Consider the following 15,716-nt stretch of genomic DNA (forward strand, 5'->3'; position numbering starts at 1 on the left):
TCCAACTGCACATACCTTTTGAAATGGCAGTTTCCTTACTGGGTCTGTATCTCAAAGAAATTATCGGGGAGGGAAAAGTTCCCTGTGCCAAGTTGTTTGCAGTTGCTCTTTTTTATGATAGGAACTGGAAAATCAGTAGATGCCCATCAACTGGAGAATGGCTGAACAAGATGTGGCGGTATATGAAGGTAAAGGAATGTTAGCATTATATAAGAAATGACAAACAAGCTCATTTTAGAAAGGCCTGGAAAGGTTTACACGAACTGATGCTGAGTGGAACAAGCAGAAGGAAGAATACTTTGTACAAAATAAAAGCAAGAATTTGTATTGATCAGCTAGGAAAGAGTTGCTTCTTCTCAGTGCTTTAGTGATCCAGGCAATCCCAATAGACTTTGGACAGCAAATGCCATCTGCATTCACAAAAAGAACTACAGAGAAAGAATGTAAAACACCATATGCTTTGTTTTTCTTTCACTCTCTTTCTCTCTCATGGTTTTTCCCTTTTGCTCTATTTTTCTTTCCCAACATGATTCATAAAAGCAATGCTTATTAAAAGTAAATTTACTAAACATTAAAAAAATTACAAATTAAAATAATTAAAATTTTATTCAATTTTTAATTCAAGAATGTTTAAGACATTGTCCAAACAGCATCCAATGAGCCAGAGACCTGGGGACCAGGGCTGGCTGAATCTTCATGTACAATTAGCAACTCTTGATTCTCAATTTACACATCTTTGTGAATGTGATCCTGGACTGGTGTTTGCAATTTTCCCTTATGAGGGGCTGAGCCTCTTCCTGGGGCCTTTGGCTGGAGTGCCTAAAGCCTGTGGCAGGCAGGTGCTGCAGCCTGAGGGAGGAGGGAGCTGAGAGGGGTGGGGTGGTGATTGGTCAGCCCAGAGACCGGCTTCTTCCAGGGGTAGGGACTGCCAAGGCCAGCCCAGCTGCTGGCATCATGGTGAATGCTGGAGGTTTATGTCAGGCATCTGTTCCCTCAGGTTTTCAAGGGAAAGTTGGGGAGATCAACTGGGGAAGAGGAGTGCCCTTTGCCCCTCTGTGGAGCTTTCTGCCAGGTGGTGGAACCACATCTGTAGAGTTCAGACATTCAGACTGGATGTTGAGGGTCACTGGTCTCTTTGCGGGGGGCAGGGGGGTCTTTTTCCAAAGATGGCACAATGCTTTCCATTCGGCCTGTTGTCAAGGGCCTCTTCCAGGTGTTGGGATCAAGTCTCTGGAGGGCACACATTCATCCTAGGAGGGATTGAGGTGGGTCAGCTTGTCTGGTTTTTTTATTGTTGTATTTGTTGTTTTTGATTTTTTTTTTTTTAATTTTACCCATTATGTGATGAAGAGGTGAGGTTGATTGAGGAAGAGGGATGCCTTGGCCCACTGGTGGAAGCTTCTGCCAGGAAGTGGGGCCCATTCTGTGGAGGGCAGACATTTAGCCTGGTGGTTGAGTTAGTTTAGTTTTCTTTTCCACACCACAGTGCCATATGGGGAGGTCAACTCAGGGTGAGGTCCTCCAGGGCATGTTGACAGAGCCTTCTGCCAAGTGGCAGCTCCAAGTCTGTGGATGAAGAAGGTGACATATGAGCAAAGGGGAAGAAATTAGGAAACAGGGAAGGATGTGGGTGGCAAAAATAGGAAGAATACTTTGTACGAAATAACAGCAAGAATTTGTGACAGATAGGAAAGAATTGGTTTTGATCCAAAGCAATCCTAATAGACTTTGGACAGAAAATGCCATCTTCATTCAAAAAAAAACAAAAAACACTAAGGAGAAAAAATGTAAAGCACCATGTACTATGTTCACTTTGTTTTTCCTTTTCTCTTCCATGGTTATTCCTTTTGCTTCGCTTTTTCTCTCCAACACGATTCATAAAGCAAAGTGTATTCTAAATTAATACATTTATTAACCCCCACCAAATTAAAATTCTATTTTATTGTCCAAAAAATAGGACAATCAAGGTTGGATAACAATATAGGACAATATAAGGCGACAATAGGAAGGTCATGTTTGTGCCAAAATGATTGTGGCAGCCCTTTTTGTAGTGTCTAGAAACTGAAAATTGAATGGATGTCCATCAATCGGAGAATGGTTGGGTAAATTGTGGTACATGAATGTTATGGAATATTATTGCTCTGTAAGAAATGACCAGCAGGATGAATACAGAGAGGCTTGGAAAGACTTACATGAGCTGATGCTAAGTGAAATGAGCAGAACCAGGAGATCATTATGCACTTCAACAACAAAAAAGTGGAACTCCCACAGAAGTGGAACCTTTGAAATAAGGACAGCGGTTTCCGGGCAGATACTTCCAGTTGGAGCGCAGGGGCTTTTCAGGTCAGCTGCTGATATCCACGTCCCACGGGACACATTGGCTGGGCTTTGTGTCGCTTTTACTGTTCAGCTTTAAACCTCAGGGCAGTCACTAGGCCACACAGCGGGGTCCTTCACTGGGCAACCCTCACAGCAAGCTCTCTCTTAGCTCAGGCACAGGAACTGCTGCATCCATCCAGTCTGGGAGGAAGTTGGCAAATAAATAAATTAATTAATAAACTAATAAATAAACTTCTTACCCCAACAGATTTTTAACAATGAATAAAAAGCTGAAGAAAACCATTGATGCCTTCTACACAGAGAAAGAGCCAGTATCCAACCCCGAGGAAGTTAACAGCAGAGAGTCAACAGATAACAGCCTAAAGGGGAATGATACCTGCCACCGCATCACATAACTCTCTCCCAGAAGAGACTATTACAAAGTTAGGAGAGTTTGAAGAAAAATGGGGAAAGGAAAGAGAAGCTGTGATAGAGAATAACATCCTGAAATTTGAATTGGAAAAAATAAAGAATTCATAGGAGATGCAGGGAAACAAAATTCTGTGAATTAGAAAAGGTTTAAAAAAATCACAAGAAAGTAGGATTTCTGAATTGGAAAAAAGAAAATAACTTTCTAAAAAGAAAATTAGAAAATGGAAAAAATTCAATAGAGCAAAATAAGTTCATTTAAAAACTCAATTGAGCATATACAAAAAGAACTAAAAATATGAATGAAGAAAATAACTCATTAAAAATCAGGATGGAACAAAGAGAAATGAATGATTCATTGAGAATCCAAGAATTGGTCAAACAAAACAAAACAAAAAAAACAAAAACAAAAAAAAAAAAAAAAAAGAAAAAGAAAAAAGAAAAGCTGGAGATTAACGTCAAGTACTTACTGGGAAAATCTATAGATCTGGAAAACAGATCTAGGAGAGATAATCTGAGGAGTCATTGGACTTCCCGAAAACTATGATCAAAAAAAGAACCTAGATTCTATTTTACAGGAAATTATCAAAGAGAACTGTCCAGAGATAATAGAAACAGAAGGGAAAATAGGTGTTGAAAGACTTCATCAAACACCTTCTGAAAAAGACCCTAAAAAAAGAACTCCATGGAACATTGTGGCTAAGCTGCAGAACTACCAAACAAAAGAAAAAATATTGCAAGCAGCTAGAAAAAAACAATTCAAATATCAAGGTGCCACAATAAGGGTCACTCAAGATCTAGCTGCCTCCACATTAAAAGATCGAAGGGCCTGGAACCTGATATTCTGAAAGGCAAAAGATCAAGAGTTGCAACCAAGAATAAACTACCTAGCTAAGTTTAGCATTTTCTTCCATGGAAGAAGATGGTCATTTAATGAAACAGAGGAATTCCATTTGTTTCTAAAAAAAAAAGCAGACTTCAACAAAAAATTTGATCTACATCCACAAGACTGAGGAGAAGCAGAAAAAGGTAAAAAGAACTCTTTGAGAAGTGTATCTCTGTTGTGGATATACAGAAAGTCTGCATGGGTAATTTGATTTTACTGATATAAAAAAAAGGAGAAGGGGGTAATATCAGAAAAAGGGGAATGAGTGATAAAAAGAGGGAAACAAATCCCAGGAAGAGGCATAGAAAATCTACCACATCTGAGGGAATTTAGAGAGGGGGAGAAACATTATGTGAATCTTACTCTCATCAGAGTATGCTCAAAGAGTAAATAATTGACATATTTGTTTTCCAGAGAATTCTCTCTCACCTCATTAAAAGGGGGAAGATGAAAAGGGAAAAGGAAAAGGGGAATAAGGGAAGGGTACAATAAAAAGGGAAGGGTCTTAAAAGGAGGGGGGAGGGATACTAAAAAGGAAGGGCTGAACTTCACAAGTGGGGTCTATAAATTAAATATTGGGGAAGGGGTTCAGGGGGGTGAAGGGGAAAAAAGCATAATCTAGGGATAATATGGTGGCAGGAAATACAGAATTAGTCATTTTAACTGTAAATGTGAATGGGATGAACTCTCCCATCAAATGGAGAGAGACAGCAGACTGGATCAAAGGTCAGAACCCTACAATATGTTGTTCACAGGAAACACACTTAAAGCAGGGAGATACATACAGAGTAAAGGTAAAAGGTTGGAGCAGAATCTATTATGCTTCAAGTAAAGCCAAAAAAGCAGGGGATGCCATCTGCAGAAATTGATCTAATTAAGAGAGATAAGGAAGGAAACTATATTCTGCTCAAAGCTAGCATAAACAATGAAGCCATATCAATACTAAACATATATGCACCAAGTGATGTAGCAACTAACTTTCTAAAGGAAAAGTTAAGAGAGTTGCAAGAAGAAATAGACAGTAAATCTATAATAGTGGGAGATCGCAACCTTGCACTCTCAGATTTAGACAAATTAAACCACAAAAGAAATAAGAAAGAAATTAAAAAGGTAACTAGAACATTAGAAAAACTAGGTATGATAGACCTTTGGAGAAAACTGAATGGTGATAGAAAGGAATATACTTTCTTCTCAGCAATTCATGGAACCTATAAAAAATTGACCATATATTAGGACATAAAGATCTCAAAATTAAATGCAGGAAGGCAGAAATAATAAATGCCTTCTTCTCAGATCACAATGCAATAAAAATTACATTCAATTAGAAGTTAGGGGTAAATAGACTAAAAAGTAATTGGAAACTGAATAATATCATCTTAAAGAATGACTGGGTGAAACAGCAAATTATAGAAACAATTCATAATTTCACCCCAGATAATGACAATGATGAGGCATCATACCAAAATCTGTGGAATGCAGCCAAAGTGGTAATAAGGGGAAATTTTATATCTTTAGAGGCTTATTTGAACTAAATAGAGAAAGAGAAGATGATTGAATTGGGCCTGCAACTTAAAAAGCTAGAAAAAGACCAAATTAAAAACCCCCACCCAAAAATCAAACTTGAAATACTAAAATTAAAAGGAGAAATCAATAATATTGAAAGTCAAAAACTATTGAATTAGTAAATAAAAACAAGAGTTGGTTTTATGAAAAAGCAAGTAAAATAGATAAACCTTTGGTAAATCTGATCAGAAAAAGGAAAGAGGAAAATCAAATTGTTAGTCTTACAAATGAAAATGGGGATCTTTCCATCAATGAAGAGGAAATGAGAGAAATAATGAGTTACTTTGCCCAACTTTATGCCAATAAATTTGCTAATTTAAGTGAAATGGATGACTTCCTCCAAAAATATAGGCTTCCTAGATTAACAGAGGAGGAGATAAACTGCTTAAATAGTCCCATTTCAGAAAAAGAAATAGAACAAGCTATTAATCAACATCAGCTCCCCAGGAAAAAATCCCCAGGACCAGATGGATTTACATGTGAATTCTACCAAACATTTAAAGAACAATTAGCCCCAATGTTATATAAACTAAATAAAAAAATAGGGGATGAAGGAGTCCTACCAAACTCCTTTTATGACACAGACATGGTACTAATACCTAAACCAGGTAGATCAAAACCTGAGAAAGAAAACTATAGACCAATTTCCTTAATGAATATTGATGCTAAAATCTTTTAAGATATTAGCAAAAAGACTTCAGAAAATCATCCCCAGGATAATACACTATGACCAAGTAGGATTTATACCAGGAATGCAGGGCTGGTTTAATATTAGGAAAACTATTAGTATAATTGACCATATTAATAATCAAATTAATAAAAACCATATGATCATCTCAATAGATGCAGAAAAAGCATTTGATAAAATCCAACATCCATTCCTACTAAAAACGTTTGAGAGTATAGAAATAAATGGACTATTCCTTAGAATAATCTGGAGCATATATTTACAACCATCAGTAAGCATAATATGTAATGGAGATAAACTGGAACATTTCCCAGTAAGATCAGGAGTGAAAAACAAGGTTGCCCACTATCACCATTACTATTAAATATTGTATCAGAAATGCTAGCCTAGGCAAGAAGAGTCAAGAAAGAGATTAAAGGAATAAGAGTAGGTAATGAGGAAATTAAACTGTCACTCTTTGCAGATGATATGATGGTATACTTAGAAAACCCCAGAGATTCTAATAAAAAGTTAGTAGAAATAATTCACAACTTTAGCAAAGTTGCTGGATACAAAATAAATCCACATAAATCTTCAGCATTTTTATACAACACCGACAAAATGCAACAGCAAGAGAAATTCCATTCCAAACAAATGTTGAGAGTATAAAATATTTGGGAATCCATCTACCAAAGAAAAGTCAGGAATTATATGAGAAAATTACAAAACAATTGCCACCAAAATAAAGTCAGATTTAAATAATTGGAAAGACATTCAGTGCTCTTGGATAGGCCGAGCGAATATAATAAAGATGACAATACTCCCCAAACTAATCTATTTATTTAGTGCTATATCAATCAGACTCCCAAGAAACTATTTTAATGACGTAGAAAAAATAACAACTAAATTCATATGGAAGAATAAAAGGTCGAGAACTTCAAGGGAACTGATGAAAAAAAAGTCAGATGAAGGCGGTATAGGTGTACCTGATCTAAAGCTATATTATATAGCAGCAGTCACCAAAACCATTTGGTATTGGCTAAGAAATAGACCAGTCAACCAGAGGAACATATTAGGTATGAAGGACAAAAAAAGGGTACATCTATAGCAATCTAATGTTTGACAAACCCAAAGATACCAACATTTGGGATAAAAATTCATTTGAAAAAAACTGTTGGGAAAACTGGAAATTAGTATGGCAGAAATTAGATATGGATCCACACTTCACACCATATACCAAGATAAGATAAAAATGGGTCCATGATTTAGGCATAAAGAATGAAATCATAAATAGATTAGAGGAACAGAGAATAGTCTACCTCTCAGACTTGTGGAGGAGGAAAGAATTTATGACCAGAGGAGAATTAGAGATCATTATTGATCACAAAATAGAAGATTTTGATTACATCAAACTAAAAAGTTTCTGTACAAACAATACTAATGCAAACAAGATTAGAAGGGAAGTAACAAATTGGGAAAATATTTTTACAGTTAAAGGTTCTGATAAAGGTCTCATTTCCAAAATGTATAGAGAACTGACCCTAATTTATAAGAAAACAAACCATTCTCCAATTGATAACTGGTCAAAGGATATGAACAGACAATTCTCAGATGATGAAATTGAAATTATATCCACTCATATGAAAATGTGTTCCAAATCACTACTGATCAGAGAAATGCAAATTAAGACAACTCTGAGATACCACTACACACCTGTCAGATTGGCTAAGATGACAGGAGCAAATAATGATGAATGTTGGAGGGGATGTGGGAAAACTGGGACACTAATACACTGTTGGTGGAGCTGTGAAAGAATCCAGCCATTCTGGAGAGCAATCTGGAATTATGCCCAAAAAGTTATCAAACTGTGCATACCCTTTGATCCAGCATTGCTGCTATTGGGCTTATATCCCAAAGAAATACTAAAGAGGGGAAAGGGACCTGTATGTGCCAGAATGTTTGTGGCAGCCCTTTTCTTACTGGCTAGAACCTGGAAGATGAATGGGATGTCCATCAATTGGAGAATGGTTGGGTAAATTATGGTATATGACGGTTATGGAATATTATTGCTCTGTAAAAAATGACCAGCAGGATGAATTCAGAAAGGATTGGAGAGACTTGCATGAATTGATGCTGAGTGAAATGAACAGAACCAGAAGATCACTGTACACTTCAACAACAATGCTGCATGAAGAGGTATTCTGATAAAAGTGGATATCTTCAACATAAAGAAGATGCAACTCACTTCCAGTTGATCAATGATGCACAGACAACTACACCCAGAGAAGGAACACTGGGAAGTGAATATAAATTGTTATCACTGCTGTCTATCTACCGAGGTTACTTATACCGTTGGAATCTAATACTTGCAACAATAAAATTGGATTTACACACATATATTATATCTAGGTTATACTGTAACACATGTAATATGTATGGGATTGCCTGTCATGTAGGGGAGGGAATACAGGGAGGGAGGGGAAAATTTGGAAATATGAATACAAGGGATAATGTTATTTTAGAAATTACTCATGCATATATACTGTCATAGAAAAATTTATAATTATAAAATTTTTTAAAATTAAAATTTAAAAATTTATTACAGCTTTTTATTTACAAAACATATGCTTGGATAATTTTTCAACAATGTGTTCTCTACCAAATTATCCCCTTTCCCCCCCACACTCCCTCCCCTAGGTGGCAGGTACTCCAATATATTTTGAAAATCTTCAAAATATTTTTAAATCCAATATATGTATATATAGTTAAACAGTTATCTTGCTGTACAAGGAAAAACAGACTCAGAAGGAAAAAACCTGAAATTAAACAAAATGCAAGCAAACAAAGAGTAAGGATGTTATGTTATGGTCCACACTCAGTTCCCATGGTCCTCTCTGTGGGGGTAGATGCCTCTGTACATCAATGAACAATTTTAATTGGTTTGAATCATCTCATTGTTGAAGAGATTCTATCCAATAGAATTGATCATCCTATAGTCCTGTTGCCATGGTATAGTGATGTCCTGGTTCTGCTCATTGCACTTAGCTTAGTCTCTCCAGGGATCTCTGAAATAAATTATTCAGTTACTCTCCAAATGATTGGCATCCATTCAGTTTCCAGTTTCTTGCCACTACAGAAAGGGCTGCCACAAACATTTTTGCAAATGTGGGGTCCCTTTTCCTCCACTGAGATCTCTTTGGGCTATAAACACAATAGAAACACTGCTGGGTCAAAGGGTATGCAGAGTTTGATAACTTGTTGAGCATAGTTCCAAACTGCTCTCCAGAATGGTTGGATCTGTTCACTATTCCACCAAGCAATCCATCAGCATCCCAGTTGTCCCACATCTTTTCCAACATTCATCATTATCGTTTCTTGTCATCTTAGCCAATCTGACAGCTGTATAGGGGTATCTGAGTTTGTCTTTGCATTTTCTCTGTTCCAGTGATTTGGAGCACCTTTTCATATGACTACAAATAGTTTCAATTTCTTCATCTGAAAAATGTCTGTCCATATCCTTTCACATTTATCAATTGGAGGATGGCTTAACTTCTTTTGAAGTTGAATCCATTCTCTATATATTTTAGAAATGAGGCCTTTATCAGATCCTTTGAATGTAAAAATGATTTCCTTATTTATTGCTTCTTTTCTAATCTTCTCCGCATTAGTTTTGTTTGTACAAAAACTTTTTAACTTAATATAATGAAAATTATTTATTTTGTGATCAGTAATGATCTCTAATTGTTCTTTGGTCATAAATTCCTTCCTCGTCCACAGTTCTGAGAAGTAAATTATCCTATGCTCTTCCAAATTTGTTTATATTATCATTCTTATTCCCAGATCATGAACCCATTTGAACCTTAGCTTGATATATGGTATTAGGTGTGGGTCAATGCCTAGTTTCTGCTATGCTAGTCTCCAATTTTCCCAGCAGTTTTTGTCAAATAGTGAATTCTTATCCCAAAAGCTGGGGTCAAACACTAGATTGCTATAATACTTGAGTATTTTGTTCCATGAATAACTTATTCCACTGATTATGGCTCTTTTTCCTATCTAGTACCAAATGGTTTTGATGGTCTAGCTGTACCAGTATGGAACAAAAAAAGGTCGAGAATTTCAAGGGAAGTAATGAAAAAAAAATTAAATGAAGGTGGTCTAGCTGTACCTGATCTAGAACTGTATTATAAAGCAACAGTCACCAAAACCATTTGGTATTGGCTAAGAAATAGACTAGTTGATCAGTGGCATAGGTTAGGTTCACAGGGCAAGATAGGGAATAAAAATAGCAATCTAGTGTTTGATAAACCCAAAGATCCCAAATTTTGGGATAAGAATTCATTATTTGACAAAAACTGCTGGGAAAACTGGAAATTAGTATGGCAGAAACTAGGCATGGACCCACATTTAACACCACATACTAAGATAAGATCAAAATGGGTCCAAGATTTAGGCATAAAGAACGAAATCATAAATAAATTGGAGGAACATGGAATGGTTTACCTCTCAGACTTATGGAGGAGGAAGGAGTTTGTGTCCAAGGGATAATTAGAGACCATTATTGATCACAAAATAGAAAATTTTGATTACACCAAATTAAAAAGTTTCTGCACAAACAAAACTAATGCAAACAAGATTAGAAGGGGAGTGACAAATTGGGAAAACATTTTTACAGTTAAAGGTTCTGATAAAGGCCTCATCTCCAAAATATACAGAGAATTGACTTTAATTTATAAGAAATCAAGCCATTCTCCAATTGATAAATGGTCAAAGGATATGAACAGACAATTTTCAGATGATGAAATTAAAAGTATTTCCACTCATATGAAAGAGTGCTCCAAATCACTATTGATCAGAGAAATGCAAATTAAGACAACTCTGAGATATCATGACACACCTGTCAGATTGGCTAAGATGACAGGAACTAATAACGATGAATGTTGGAGGGGCTGTGGGATAACTGAAACTGATGCATTGTTGGTGGAGTTGTAAAAGAATCCAGCCATTCTTGAGAGCAATCTGGAATTATGCCCAAAAAGTTATCAAAATGTGCATACCCTTTGACCCAGCAGTGCTACTACTGGGCTTATATTCCAAGGAAATACTAAAGAAGGGAAAGGGACCTGTATGGGCCAAAATGTTTGTGGCAGCGCTTTTCATAGTGGCTAGAAACTGAAAAATGAATGGATGTCCATCAATTGGAGAATGGTTGGGTAAATTATGGTATATGAATGTTATGGAATATTATTGTTCTGTAAGAAATGACCAACAGGAGGAATACAGAGGACCTTGGAGAGACTTACATCAACTGATGCTAAATGAAACGAGCAGAACCAGAAGATCATTATACACTTCAACAATGATACTGTATGAGGATGTGTTCTGATCGAAGTGGATATCTTCAACATAGAGAAGACCTAATCCAATTCCAATTGATCAATGATGGACAGAATCAGCTACATCCAGAAAAGGTACACTGGTAAATGAGTATAAACTGTTAGTATTTTCTTTTGTTTTTCTCCCCAGGTTATTTTTTACCTTCCAAATCCAATTCTTCCTTTTCAACAACAATAACGACAACAAAATTCAGTTCTGCACATATAGGATATACTATAAGATATTTAATATGTATGGGAATGCCTGCCATCTAGGGGAGGGGGTAGAGGGAAGGAGGGGAAAAACTCAGAACAGAATGGAATACAAGGGATAATGTAAAAAAAAAAATTGCCTATGCATATGTACTGTCAAAGGAAATGTTATAATTTTAAAAAGTTAATAAAAAAATAAATTAAAAAAAACTATTTTGTTCTGTGAACTTAACCTCTTCCATTTATCACTGCTCTTTTTCCTATCTAGTACCAAATGTTTTTAATGGCCTTGCTGTATGACATCTAAAGCTACATTATAAAGCAGCGGTCACCTTCATTTGCTTTTTTGTTTTTTGTTTTTTTTTTTAATTAATTCCCTTGAAATTCTTGACCTTTTGCTCTTACAAATGAATTTTGTTAATTTTCTTTGGAGGGGTGTCAGTAAAATAAGTTTCTTAAGAGTTTGTTTGGTATAGCGCTAAATAAATAGGTGTATTTGGTTACCCAGTCTTGGGTAGTCTTGTCATCTTTATTATCTTTGCTGCCCCTATCCAATAGCACTTTATATTTTTTCCAATTGGTTAGATCTGTTTTGTAGTTCTGTTCATATAGTTCCTGACTGTCCTTTGGCAGATAAGATTTTCAAATAAATGGAATTTCTCTTTGGATCTCTCACCGTTGGATTTTATTAGTGGTGTATAAAAGTGCTGATGATTTATGTGGATTTATTTTGTATCCTGCAACATTGCTAAATTGGTGGAATATTTCTAATAGCTTTATAGTAGATTCTCTAAGGTTCTCTATACCATCATATCATCTCCAAAGGGTGATCATTTGGTTTCCTTATTAAATAATCTCTGTTTTCTCTTATTGCCAAAGCTAGCATTTCTAATACGATATTAAATAGTAATGGTGATAGTGGGGGCAAACTTGTTTCACCCCTGATGTTACTGGGAATGGTACAGTTTATCCCTATTATATATGAGGCTTGCTGATGGTTTTAAATAGATTCTACTAACTATTTTTAGGAAAAGTCCATTTATTACTATGCTCTCAAGTGTTTTTATTAGGAATGGATGTTAGATTTTATTAGCTACTAAGATAATCATATGGTTTTTGTTAATTTCGTTATTGATATTGTCAATCATGCTTCCTAATATTGAACTAGCACTACATTCCGGTATAAAATCCTACTTGGTCATAGTATATTATCCTGGGAATTATTTTCTCATATTTTACTCAAGATTTTTGTATCAGTATTCATTAGGTAGATTGGTCTATAATTTTTTTTTTTCTGTTTTCGTCCTACCTGTTTGCTGTGTCAGTACTATGGCTGTGTCATAAAAGAAATTTGGTAGCAGTCCTTCATTGGCTAGTTTTCAAATACTTTACTATTGGAGTTGTTTTCTTTAAAATCCATTTGGTCTTGTAGATTTTTGCATAGAGAGTTGATTAACAGCTTGTTCTATTTCTTTTTCTAAAATGGCATTATTTAATTAATTTAATTCCTCTCCTCTATCAATCTGGGCATTCTATATTTTTGTACAAATTCCTCCATTGCACTTTTGAGCAAAATATCAATCTAATTGCCTCTTCATTGGTGGAAAGTTCTTTTCATTTTTGACACTAACAATTTGATTTTCCTCTTTTTCTAATCAAATTAACTAAAGGTCAATTTTTTTTTCATAAAACCAAATCTTAGTTTTATTTATCTCTTTTATTTTTACAATTTCCAATTTGGTATTTGTTTGCAGTTTTCAATTTGTTCTTTTTCTAGTTTTTTAGTTGCAAGCCCAATTCACTGATCTTCCCTTTCTCTATTTTACACAAGCAAGCATCTAGAGAGATAAAATTTCTTTTTATTACTGCTTTAGCTGTATCCCACAAATTTTGGTATGTTGTCTCACTATTGTCATTCTCTTGAGTGAAATTGCTGATTGTGTTATGATTTGCTTTTTCATCCACTCATTTGATAGGATGAGATTATTTTGTTTACAATTAATTGTTTGCCTTTCTCCTGGCCTTTTATTGAATATAATTTTATGGCATCATGATCCGAACAAAAATTCGCATTTACTATTTCTGCCTTTCTGTGTTTATTTTGATGTTTTTAATGTCCTAATATAGAATCAATTTTGGTATAGGTTTCATAAACTGCTGTGAGAAGAAAGAAAACTTTCCTCTTTTTCCAGTAAAATCCGCTTCCCAACTCTAATTTTGTTTTTATGTTTTTTTTTTAATATTGGAACAGTAATATGAAATTATAAATGCACTCTTTTTGTCTCTATTCAATTTTCTCGAAAGGTCTATCATACCTAATTTTTCTAGTATTGTATTTACCTCTAACTTCTTACTTTGTGGTTGATTTATCTAGTTCTGAGAGAGCAAGGTTGAGATTTCCCACTATTATAGTTTTGCTGTTTATTTCTTCTTGCAGCTCTCAACATCTCCTTTAGGAATTTAGATGCCATGCCACTTTGTGCATATATGTTTAGTACTGGTATTGCTTCATCATCTATGGTACCCTTTAGCAAGATACAGTGCCCTTCCTTATCTCTTTTAATTAGATCAATTTTTACTTTTGCTTGATCTGAAGTCAGGATGGTTACCCCTGCTTTTTTGTACTTCACCTGAAGCATAATAGATTCTGCTTCTGCCTTTTACTTTTCCTCTATATGTATCACTCCGCTTTAAATGTGTTTCTTGTAAACAATGTATTGTAGGATCTAGTCTGCTATCCACTAACTATTGAGAGAGTTCACCTCATTCACATTTATGGTTAAAACTGTATTTCCTTGCCATCTTATTCCCCAAATTATACTTTTCTCTTTCCTTTTCCCCTTTCCCTCCTTCCCCAGTATTTTTCTTATGAGCACTACTTGCCTCAGCCAGCCCTCTTCCTTTAGAGTCCCTCCCCCTGTCTTCTACTTTTCCCTTAGTATTTCTGTTTCCCCTTCTATTTAGTTTACCGCTTTCCCTTTTTGCCTTTCCCCTACCCCACTTTGCTATAAGGTGAGAGAAGTTTCTCGGTGAAACCAAATATTCTAATATTTCTCTTTGAGCCAAATCTGACCAGAACAAAATTCACACAATATTCATCCCCTTCCCTGCTTTCCCTCAATGATAATAGGTTTTCGTTGCCTCTTCTTGAAATGTAATTTCCCTCCACTTTCCTCTTTTTCCAGTATAATGCCCTTCCCACCTCTAGTTTTTTTTTTTAATATTGGAACAGTAATATGAAATTATACATGCACTCTCTATGTATACCCATAACAGAATTATACTTCTCAAGTGCTCTGTTTACCTGTTTATGCTTCTCCTGATTTCAATATTTGGAGGTCAAATTTTTTGTTTAGCTCTGGTCTTTTCATCAGCAATGAATGGAAGTCACCCTGTTTCACTGTGTGTCCATCTTCTTCCCTGAAAGAAAATGCTCAGTTTAGAGGAGTAATTTATTCTTGGCTGCATTCCAAGTTCCTTGACCTTTCTGACCTTTCAGAATATCAGATTCCAGGTCCTCTTCTCCTTTAAGGGGGAAGCTTCAAGGTCCTAGGTGTAATCCTTATTGTGGTTCTTCGGTAGTTGAATTTTTTGTTTTTTTTTCTGGATGCTTGTGTTATTTTTTCCTGATAGTTCTAAAATGTAGCCAGAAGATTCCTTGGAGTTTTCCTTTGGGGGTCTGTTTCAGGAGATGTTTGGTGAATAGTTTCAATGTACATTTTACTTTCTGATTCTGATTTCCTGAAAAATAGTGTCTAGGTTCTTTATTCATCATGGTTTTCAGGAAGTCCAGTAATCCTTAGACTCTCTCTCTCCAAGATTTATTTTTCCAGGTCAGTTGCTTTCCCAATTAGGAAAAAAATGTTTGAAATCTGTTCTCTTTTTCCATGAAAGTTATTTACAGTCAGAGTTCTTTTTTTTTATTATTCATTTTGTTTTTAAAGTTGATATCTGTTTTACCAGTAAGGGGGGGTTGTCCAGACTTCATCTACAAGTGGCAGCAGCTGCACAGGATCAGTATTTCCTGACTGCTGGGTAATGGGTGGGCATGGCCAGGTCCTGTGAGATTTGGCATTTGGGGGTTCATTATTTACCTTTGGTGAGGAATTGTTTTCAACTTCTCTGCTGAAGTACTGGGCTTCCAGGAAACCTGTGTCTTCTCCGCCATCTTGGCTCCACCCCACAAGCTAGGGTGGCTTCACTTGAAAGGTGGGCAGGGCAAGTGTCTTGGCTCTGAGGCCTTTGGGGCGGTTTTTGTGGGAATAGC

General features: G+C 35.7%; 1 long non-coding RNA gene across 1 annotated transcript; it reads right to left on the reverse strand.

Moving 5' to 3' along the window:
* Positions 1 to 590: 590 nt before the first annotated feature.
* On the reverse strand, positions 591 to 15,442 carry LOC141541317 (uncharacterized). Its single transcript, XR_012481744.1, has 4 exons — positions 14,942 to 15,442; positions 14,754 to 14,869; positions 2,193 to 2,520; positions 591 to 1,566 (listed from the first exon to the last, which is right to left on the reverse strand). It is a non-coding gene; the product is annotated as an uncharacterized LOC141541317 (long non-coding RNA).
* Between the last annotated feature and the right edge of the window lie 274 nt (positions 15,443 to 15,716).

This window comes from Sminthopsis crassicaudata, chromosome 4 (assembly GCF_048593235.1).
Source record: "Sminthopsis crassicaudata isolate SCR6 chromosome 4, ASM4859323v1, whole genome shotgun sequence".
Lineage (NCBI taxonomy): Eukaryota > Metazoa > Chordata > Mammalia > Dasyuromorphia > Dasyuridae > Sminthopsis > Sminthopsis crassicaudata.